Source organism: Acipenser ruthenus, chromosome 13 (assembly GCF_902713425.1).
Source record: "Acipenser ruthenus chromosome 13, fAciRut3.2 maternal haplotype, whole genome shotgun sequence".
In the NCBI taxonomy this organism is placed as follows: domain Eukaryota; kingdom Metazoa; phylum Chordata; class Actinopteri; order Acipenseriformes; family Acipenseridae; genus Acipenser; species Acipenser ruthenus.
Genome location: NC_081201.1, coordinates 15,227,046 through 15,234,592, shown reverse-complemented (window position 1 = coordinate 15,234,592; position 7,547 = coordinate 15,227,046).

The window sequence follows — 7,547 nt, the reverse complement described above, 5'->3', positions numbered from 1 at the left end:
GCTGTATGAGAAGCTGTGTCTGGCTGTATGAGAAGCTGTGCCTGTATGAGAAGCTGTGTCTGGCTGTATGAGAAGCTGTGTCTGTATGAGAAGCTGTGTCTGTATGAGACGCCGTGTCTGTATGAGAAGCTGTGCTTGTATGAGAGGCTGTACCTGTATGAGAAGCTGTGCCTGTATGAGAAGCTGTGCCTGGTTGTATGAGAAGCTGTGTCTGTATGAGAAGCAGTGCCTGTATGAGGAGCTGTGCTTGTATGAGAAGCTGTGCCTGTATGAGAAGCTGTGTCTGGCTGTATGAGAAGCTGTGTCTGTATGAGAAGCTGAGCTTGTATGAGAGGCTGTACCTGTATGAGAAGCTGTGCCTGTATGAGAAGCTGTGCTTGTATGAGAAGCTGTGTCTGGCTGTATGAGAAGCTGTGTCTGTATGAGAAGCTGTGCCTGTATGAGAAGCTGTGCCTGTATGAGAAGCTGTGTCTGTATGAGAGGCTGTACCTGTATGAGAAGCTGTGCCTGTATGAGAAGCTGTGCCTGGTTGTATGAGAAGCTGTGTCTGTATGAGAAGCTGTGCCTGTATGAGAGGCTGTACCTGTATGAGAAGCTGTGCCTGTATGAGAAGCTGTGCCTGTATGAGAAGCTGTGCCTGTGTGAGAAGCTGTGTCTGGCTGTATGAGAAGCTATGTCTGTATGAGAAGCTGAGCTTGTATGAGAAGCTGTGTCTGTATGAGAAGCTGTGCCTGTATGAGAAGCTGTGCCTGTATGAGAAGCTGTGTCTGTATGAGAAGCTGTGCCTGGCTGTATGAGAAGCTGTGCCTGTATGAGAAGCTGTGCCTGTATGAGGAGCTGTGCTTGTATGAGAAGCTGTGTCTGGCTGTATGAGAAGCTGTGCCTGTATGAGAAGCTATGTCTGTATGAGAAGCTGAGCTTGTATGAGAAGCTGTGTCTGTATGAGAAGCTGTGCCTGTATGAGAAGCTGTGTCTGTATGAGAAGCTGTGCCTGTATGAGAAGCTGTGCCTGGCTGTATGAGAAGCTGTGGCTGTGTGAGAAGCTGTGTCTGTGTGAGAAGCTGTGCCTGTATGAGAAGCTGTGCCTGTGTGAGCAGCTGTGTCTGTATGAGAAGCCATGCCTGTATGAGAAGCCGTGCCTGTATGAGAAGCTGTGCCTGTATGAGAAGCTGTGCCTGTGTGAGAAGCTGTGCCTGTATGAGAAGCTGTGCTTGTATGAGAAGCTGTGCCTGTATGAGAAGCTGCGTCTGTATGAGAAGCTGTGTCACATGCAATTATATGGAGAAGTGATTGGTGCTGAATCCCAGGACACTATTGAGTGAGAAAATGTATGCAGTAGATTTAAATTAGATCCAGTTTAAGATAAAATAGATAATACACGTGTGGTTTTCTTTGTATATTATTTAATGCTGTTGAGTTTTCTATTATTGTTTTATTGCCATTCTCATCATCAACAACAATTACATTTAACAATTTTAATATTTGTTTTATTTAAAACAGGATCTAAAATAAATCCACATGCATATATTTTTTCACATACAGTACCTCACAGCTCTTTTGTATATTAGATTGAACTGAATGAAGTTTGCTCAACTTGGAGCAACCATCGCATCCGTCCAGCACATAATGCTAGATCCCCACATGGTCGCCCTGCCATCATGTATGCAGCACCCAATTTATATGGGACAAGAGACTACCTGCATCCTGTAGATGCTGTGTTTCAGGAGATGTGCAGAGAAGAATGTTTATTTAAAGAGTATCCTTGTGATAAGGATGTGTTTGCTCTATGCCTTGATCTCTTAGCTGAGACCAATCTGCACATTCCAAATGATGTATATGAATCTGTTAATATGTATGTGCACCTACGGGAAGCAATTTTGAATGTACTTAATTAACAGTATGACTTGTACTATACTCACCAGGCAAAAATTCTCAGCATCAGTTTATTGCCAGTTAGGTATTTAAAACAGGACCAGGTAGGAATGCCATTTCCTTTACTTACTTAAGAAAGTGGAAGTAACTAAACAACTTCACAACAGGTATGAAGTCAATTACGTTCACTACTCCAAGTTACTGTTGAAATACACCTACCTAGTATTGTGGATTAGAACACTAGCTCTTTCATTGTAACAATAAACTGCTTAACGTAGCTCATAACTAGCATATAGTGATTCTGAAGCTGAGTTATTTGTGCTATATGGGGTTGGCAGTTTGATGCTCTTTTTTCTAGTTTTTGGCAATCCTTGCCTGGGACTCCCAATACTATAAATAGGCAAAGGCTTTCTCTGTAGATGGATTTAGGCTGTATAGTGTCTTGCTGTGCACAGAATCACAAAGCATTAAGGTACTTGAGAGCGTGGGTTACTGTGGATATTGTCCGCTTGGTTGGTTGCAGGTACTCGGCGCACCAAGTAGTGAAATTATCCACAGTAACCAACGCTCTCTCATACCTTAATGCTTTAGTATTGAATAACTGTATTCACTATGGCTCGTTTTGTTGCAGTTCAAAAATAGTTAGCCTGCTATATTAGCTTCTAAGTAAGAAAATAACATTGAACAGTGTGATAATAATATTTTGAAGGGTACATTTGAAGTGAAACCGAGAACAGTGGACTGCAATTCAATAGTGTAAAAAAGTGGTCTGAATGTCAACCAAGTTTACAGCTTGGTTTGAGTGTAAAGTGCTCTAACAGTGGTGATGTCATCCAGGGCTACATTTTCATAATTTGTCATGTTGAATTCAAAATCATCCAGATTTCCAACAGAATTTTTTCCATTTGGGAAAAACAACCGTATTCCCTCTTTAAGCAGGTCATCCTTCTTCCATTCTTTTGGCACCTCCAATTTCCGTGTTCCACCACCTCGCTTTGTGAAACCTGTACAAAAGAACTCTGGGATTCCTCATACAGCATCCAGCCAATTTCAATGTTTCTACTTGACTGTCTTTCTCCTGTTGCTGAGTTCACAGTCAGCGTCTTCTGTATTATCTGTTCTTGGTTTCTTATTCTTTCCTAATTTTAGTTTTAAACGTTCAAAGAGCTTTGACTGTCGGCTGTTTCCAGCACTGTCTTTCCTTTTGCAGTATGACAAAACTGCCAGACGATCTCCATATAAGGGTAAGTATTTTGATAGCTGTTCATCTGACATCAGTAGCATTACAGCGGGGTCAATCTAAGATAACAAAAAAAAAGAATGAAGTTACAGTAGGGTAAGCCCGTGTCAACTCAACCAGAGATGCCCATCTCAAGATTTTGACTTTGCTTATATTTTGTGTAGTGGAAGATACAGGTCATTTATGAAACTAGGCCAAATATTTAAGATCAACAATGAAGATTTGTTAGTCATACTTGAAATGCGTTACATTTTAGAGTTATTTTGAGGGTCTAAAAATGATATTTAGAATGTCAGTAGCCCTATGAAGGCTTCTGTACGGATAGCCAGGTAGGTCTTCTGTAGAATTCAGGCAACATAAGTACCACTGCTTTAGTATTTCTAATGTTAAATTGAAAGGTTACTTGTATGATTCAGGAATTGGACAATATGTCATAAGAACATAAGAAAGTTTACAAACGAGAGGAGGCCATTCAGCCCATCTTGCTCGTTTGGTGGTTAGTAGCTTATTGATCCCAGAATCTCATCAAGCAGCTTCTTGAAGGATCCCAGGGTGTCAGCTTCAACAACATTACTGGGGAGTTGGTTCCAGACCCTCACAATTCTCTGTGTAAAAAAGTGCCTCCTATTTTCTGTTCTGAATGCCCCTTTATCTAATCTCCATTTGTGGCCCCTGGTCCTTGTTTCTTTTTTCAGGTCAAAGAAGTCCCCTGGGTCGACATTGTCTATACCTTTTAGGATTTTGAATGTTTGAATCAGATCGCCACGTAGTCTTCTTTGTTCAAGACTGAACAGATTCAATTCTTTTAGCCTGCCTTTTAAACCAGGGATAATTCTGGTTGCTCTTCTTTGCACTCTTTCTAGAGCAGCAATATCCTTTTTGTAACGAGGTGACCAGAACTGAACACAATATTCTAGGTGAGGTCTTACTAATGCATTGTAAAATTTTAACATTACTTCCCTTGATTTAAATTCAACACTTCTCACAATATATCCGAGCATCTTGTTGGCCTTTTTTATAGCTTCCCCACATTGTCTAGATGAAGACATTTCTGAGTCAACATAAACTCCTAGGTCTTTTTCATAGTTCCCTTCTTCAATTTCAGTATCTCCCATATGATATTTATAATGCACATATTTATTGCCTGCATGCAATACTTTACACTTTTCCCTATTAAATTTCATTTGCCATGTGTCTGCCCAGTTCTGAATGCTGTCTAGATCATTTTGAATGACCTTTGCTACTGCAATAGTGTTTGCCACTCCTCCTATTTTTGTGTCGGCTGCAAATTTAACGAGTTTGCTTACTACACCAGAATCTAAATCATTAATGTAGATTAGGAATAGCAGAGGACCTAATACTGATCCCTGTGGTACACCACTGGTTACCTCGCTCCATTTTGAGGTTTCTCCTCTAATCAGTACTTTCTGTTTTCTACATGTTAACCACTCCCTAATCCATGTGCATGCATTTCCTTGAATCCCTACTGTGTTCAGTTTGAGAATTTATCTTTTATGCGGGACTTTGTCAAAAGCTTTCTGGAAATCTAAATAAACCATGTCGTATGCTTTGCAATTATCCATTTTCAATGTTGCATCCTCAAAAAAGTCAAGTAGGTTAGTTAGACACGATCTCCTTTTCCTAAAACCATGCTGACTGTCTCCCAGGATATTGTTACCATATAGGTAATGTTCCATTTTGGATCTTATTATAGTTTCCATAAGTTTACATATAATAGAAGTCAGGCTTATTGGTCTGAAGTTACCTGGTTCGGTTTTGTCTCCCTTTTTGTGGATCGGTATTACGTTTGCTATTTTCCAGTCTGTCGGTACAACCCCTGTGTCAAGAGACTGTTGCATGATCTTGGTTAGTTTGTAAATAACTTCTTTCATTTCTTTGAGTACTATTGGGGGGATCTCATCCGGCCCAGGGGATTTGTTTATTTTAAGAGCTCCTAGTCCCTTTAACACTTCTGCCTCTGTTATGCTAAAGTTATTTAAAATTGGATAGGAACAGGTCGACATGTCGGGCATGTTGTCCGTGTCCTCCTTTGTAAAAACCTGTGAAAAGTAATCATTTAATATATTTGCTATTTTTTTTTTTTCATCTATGATTTTGCCATTTGTGTCTCTTAGACATTTAACCTCCTCTTTGAATGTTCTCTTGCTGTTATAATATTGGAAAAACATTTTGGAATTGGTTTTAGCCCCCTTAGCAATATTGATTTCTATCTCTCTCTTGGCCTTTCTCACTTCCTTTTTGACTTGTGTTTGCAGTTCCAAGTACTCTTTCTGTGTACTTTGTTTTTGGTCCCTTTTAAACGCTCTGTAAAGTGCCTTTTTTCGCTGAATATTTTTTTTAATTGATCTATTAAACCATTTTGGCCATTTTGTTTTAGATTTAGATTTGTCTACTTTTGGGATGTAATTGTTTTGCGCCTCTAGTACTACATTTTTAAAAAACAGCCATCCTTTTTCTGTGGATATTTTCTCTATTTTACTCCAATCTACTTCTGTTAGTCTCCGTTTCATACCTTCATAGTTTGCTTCTCTAAAATTGTAAACCTTAGCTTTAGTCATTACTTTTGGGGTTTTAAAAAATACTTCAAATGAGACCATGTTGTGGTCCGAGTTTGCCAATGGCTCTCTGACCTCTGCTTTAGTTATTCTGTCTTCGTTATTTGCAAAGACTAAATCAAGGCATGCCTCCCCTCTTGTCGGTGCCTTGACAAATTGCGTTAGGAAGCAGTCATTTGTCATTTCCACCATTTCAATTTCGTCCGTCCTGCCCCCCATCGGGTTTTCTCATTTTATATGGGGGGAGTTGAAATCCCCCATTAGTATGGCTTCTCCTTTTCTACACGCATTTCGAATGTCATTGTATAACAGATTATTTTGCTCAGCATCTGAATTTGGCGGTCTATAGCATGCTCCTATTATTATGCCCTTTGAATTTGTGTCCATTATTCTGACCCATATTGATTCTGCATTGTTTCCTTTGTCCTGATTTAACACCTGGGCTTCAAGACTATTTCTTATGTATTGCGCTACCCCTCCGCCTCTTCTGTCCTGCCTGTCTTTCCTATACAGTGTGTACCCACTAATATTATATTCGTCTCCATCACTCTCAGACAACCAAGTTTCTGTAACACCTATCACATCGTAGTTATTTGTTAGTGCAGTAGCTTCAAGTTCTAACATTTTATTTCTGAGACTTCTAGCATTAAGATAAATACATTTAATAGTTGTCTTACCTGAGTTGTTGCCCTTGTTTTGATGTGGTCTCCCTTCTGTTTTTTTTGTTTTCTCCCCCCTTCCTTTCTAGTTTAAATGCTTCTGGACCTCCTGAAGGATCCTTTCTCCGAGTAGATTGGTTCCCTTTCTGTCTAAGTGCAGTCCGTCCCACCTATATAGATAGTCCTTGTTGTAGAATGTGCTCCAATGTTCAAGAAAGGTGAAGCCTTCCTGTGTGCACCACGATTTCAACCATGCATTTTGATTTTGTATTTCCAGCTGTCCATATGGTCCTTTGCAAGGCGCCGGCAGTATCCCAGAAAATACCACAGCTTTGGTCTTTTAATTTCCTTCCTAGCTCTCTGAATTTGTTTTGCAGGGATCTTGGTCTGTCTCTTCCAATGTTGTTTGTACCGATGTGGATGACTACTACCGGGTCGTCTCCTGTTCGTTCTAGGAGGCTGTCCACATTCTCAGTGATGTGCTTGACAGAGGCTCCTGGAAGGCAGCACACTGTTGTTGTAAGGGGGTCCAAACTGCGAACTGAACTTGCTGTGTTTCTCAATATGGAGTCCCCAACAATCATGACCTCCCTTCTTTTTGCTGCCTGGCCAGCACTGTTTATAGGGTCCTGGATGTTGTTTCTTTCATTCTCTTGATGTTGGTTTTGGTCATCTAAATGCTGAAGTGGCTCAAATTTGTTGGATGTTTTGATTTCAGGTGGTTGTGTTTGACAAAGTTTCTTTTTTTCCCTGCTTCTGCCTATCTGATCCCAGCTGTTTCGACTCTCTTCCAACTCCCTGGTGGCTTTCAGTCTGCTAGGGGTGCAGACTTCCATGAATTGTGGGTGTGTCAGCTCCTCAAGCTCCTGTTGCTGTCTCATTTCCTCCAGCTCCTTTTCTAGCAGGCTTAATAGTTGAAGCAAGTCCTGGATCGTGCAGCACTTTACACAAACTTGGTTGAGCTTTGTTGGGTTTTCTCGGATTTCCCACATCATACAGTTGTCACAGATTACTGTCTTGAAGACCATTTTTTTGGAAGTTTAGTTTAGCTTCTGCAGCTGTCAACCTGCTTTCAAACTGCTTCTAACTGCGTTGTACTTGTCCACGACTGTACTTCTCCCATGATGTCACTTCCACTCGCTGTCGCTGGGAAGCCTGGCTGCCTTTGTTTGTGTTTGTGCTGCGGGCTCCGCCCCTCCC